The sequence below is a fragment of the Lucilia cuprina genome, chromosome 4, assembly GCF_022045245.1.
Source record: "Lucilia cuprina isolate Lc7/37 chromosome 4, ASM2204524v1, whole genome shotgun sequence".
Taxonomy (NCBI): domain Eukaryota; kingdom Metazoa; phylum Arthropoda; class Insecta; order Diptera; family Calliphoridae; genus Lucilia; species Lucilia cuprina.
Genome location: NC_060952.1, coordinates 71,915,756 through 71,919,518, shown reverse-complemented (window position 1 = coordinate 71,919,518; position 3,763 = coordinate 71,915,756).

Genomic DNA, 3,763 nt, shown 5'->3' with positions numbered 1-3,763 from the left:
AATCTTCATGGGTAGAGCATTTTAACCAGGTTTAAAATACACTAAAGAAATAGTTTATACATTTTTTTGTTGTTTATTTTTCTGTAAACTACTTATACATTCTTCATTATCATCAAAATCATTACCAAGACCATCTTCATCATAACCATCATTAGCAACGTCATTATCGTCTTGTGAAAAGGTAAACAAAAAGACAAAGAAACAACAAAATGCACACAAATGAATGACTAAATGAATGAATGAATGAAACAAAAAGTAACTAAAAACAAAAATTAAAAGAAAAAGTTTAAGAATGAAAGAAAAATAAAATCCGATGCGTGTCTTCATTAACGCTATGAGGAGCGTAATAAAGAAATCAACAAGCTTTTTTTTATTTATGAAACATTTATAAGATTTGGCAAGCTTTAATGTCTAATTCTGCTATTATGATCAAACTAGCATACCCTGGGTGCTTGTTCAATATCGTAAAAATATAAATAAAGGGTACCATTTGAAGAATACAAAAGTTCCAAACAGTTCCCACTTACAGAACATTATTCAGTCAAGACCATGTATGTTAAAATTAATGTTCCTAGGTTGAATATTTTAGAAAATTAAAAAAGTACAATTTATGAGATAAAAAGTACTAAAAGTTGTCCCTAAAAGAATCTTATTTAATAAGGACTGTGTATGTTTAATAATCATGTGTTTTTAGTTCATATTAAGGAACATACATAGATTTTCATTTGAAGGAAGAAAAAGTACCAAAAGTGGAATAAAGTGGGACCATACGCCACTTTTTTTTGAGGCGGCCTCAAATTAAAACCACAATACATATTCTTAATTTTTTTCTTGGTTCGGATACTTAGATATGTTGGCTTTAGTTTTATTCCTTTCAATTTTTCTTAAGTCATCCTCATGTACATATTTTATATATAATAAATCAGATATTTATTGTTTATTTCACAAAACTTAACAAAAAAGATTAATTAATATTGAATTATTCCTATTAAATTACGGACTAATATTTATTGTAATAAAATTTTTGCTATTTCACTGCGGGAAAAAGTACCAAAAAGGGAAAAACGGGAAAATTAATTTTATTCAAACACATTTAGCCAATTTTTATAAAATTTTTAGAAGTAGTTTATTTACTCACACAAAATAAGCTGTTGGTATATTATTTAGGAATTCGAGTAGGATAGAAGGGGGATCATGCGCCATAGGGGCACATCTGTCAATGCGAATAACTTGAAAACCGAGTAAGCGATTTTATCGCATTATTCAAATTTATATATATATATATATATATATATATATTATGTATATATATATATATATGTATATATATATATTATATATATATATATTATATATATATATATATATATATATATATATAATTATATATATATATATATATATATATATATATATATATACATATATATATATATATATATATATATATATATATATATATTAATGTATATATATATATATATTATAATATATATATATATATATATATATATATATATATATATATATATATATATATATATATATTATATATATATATATATATATATATATATATATTATATATATATATATATATATATATATATATATATATATATATATATATATATATATATATATATATATACATATATTGAAAAAATAGTATAACGATTAAATTTTGAAAAAGAAAGACCGCATAGCTGATGTTATACTACATTTATATACATTTTTTTTTTATATTTTCGATATTATTTAAGATTCTCCCCCCTCAAATGATTCATGTACATTATGGGCCCAATATACCTTATTTCTTTTTATCGCAATAAAACTACATATTACATATTGCCAAATAAAGTCTTTTTAGTCATAAAAACGATTTAGAAACTAAGTTTCATGAAGGGATTGAAATACTAAATATTCCTGTATATAATTTAAAATGCGTTAAATATCGTATTAACTATATAAAGAAATACGTTTCATGATCCTTTATCTACATGAGTATTAGCACACAATTAACGAATAAGCTTGGATTTTTTTACAAAAAAAATAAAAACCAAACTATATAGTATAGACGGAAGCAAAGGTAATTTTAATAATTGCATTCCACTCTTTTGAAATTAGTTACTAATAGAAGCATAAATCTACCGTACTTGACATAATTTGGTAGTAAAGGTACATGGTGATGTACCAATACTTAGAGTGGCTATGATGGTACTTAGTGTTAGATTTATTGAATAAGAATCAATATTATACAATTCCAAATAAAATTTACACAATACTCCCCAAATAGATGAAGTTTCCGTAATGTAGTTTTTGTTTATCAATACAAAATGACCAAAAACACAGATCATTTTTGTTATAATATATAGATTTATACCTCACAAAACATTTGTTCTAGCTCCAAATCCATTGCTTATCTAATATATCATGTATCCAATTCAAAATTACTAATTATTTTCAAAATTTAATGAAAGAAACGATAGATTTCATGTTAAGTCAAATATTGATAAATTCTGATAGGTATATAGGATAATAAATCGGTTAAGAAATGTCCAAATTTAGTCGTTCCACTACTAAAATATTTAAAAATTGTTATTCTAATATATAGGAGGAATAAAAATATTAAATTTTATAACATAATGCAGCAATGTTAAAAAAATTACAAAAAATTACAAAAAAAAATAAAAAAGCAAAATACTTTATTGACCCAAAAAATTAACAATACGTTCACATTTTATCAAAGATCTCGTTAATTAATATAACGATTTTACTTTTTATGGTTTAAAATTAAAATATAAGATATTCTTTCAAAAATACAACAAACAAATTGCTTTATTTTGCTAAAAATAATTGTTCACATAAAGTTTTTTCTTAAAATTTATAAAATTTTACATAGGCAAATTACTTAATTGATTCGCTGTATGTAAAGATGTATAATTTTTGCAAATTACTTGCTTACATTCAAACAAAGAACACGCATGTTTAAATATGTTCTTCGACATACAGACACTTTAAACATACATTTCTAGGATATCATACGACTGTAATCATTAAAAAAGACTTTGGTTAAATGTGTATAGGAATTTATTCATATGCAAGTGCAAATATTATGTAGGTACAGTGTAGGATACATTTTAATGTTCATTAAGAAACTTAGTCTCATTTCCACTAAACCAATTCTTCATCCTTGTAATTGCAAAAAAATCTGTCATATTTGTTATGCATAATGATGCATAAAAAATGGCCTTCCATTTTTAACGAGATCCATCATTGAAAACTGATGTCTAAGTTCCATAAGTGTCCATGTTCTTTTATCCTTCTGAATAATCCCTGTATAGGTAATTATTCATATTAAAGTTTTAAGTTCAAACGATTTTGATCTTCATTGTACCGGTTTGTAATGGATAAATATTCTATTTATATGTATATTAGTAATTTCGTATCAAGTGACTCAACTCAAAAAATCTATTTGTATTAAATTTTGCACCAATAATAGAAGTTCAAATGGAAGTACAAATTTTCAGCTCAAGAACTTATTGGCACAAGCAAAAACTGTACAATGGTGTTTATATAGCTATTTATTTACTCTTTACTAAAAATACTGCAAATTTCATTTAAATCGAATTTTTAAGTTAAGTCAGTTGACACTAAATCGCCAATAAGTATGCATGTATGTACATTTATAGTTTCATGTTTGCTTGATGTCATGTTTACAATTTTCTTTATATTTTCTTGCTGTTTGGTTGATTTTATGTTT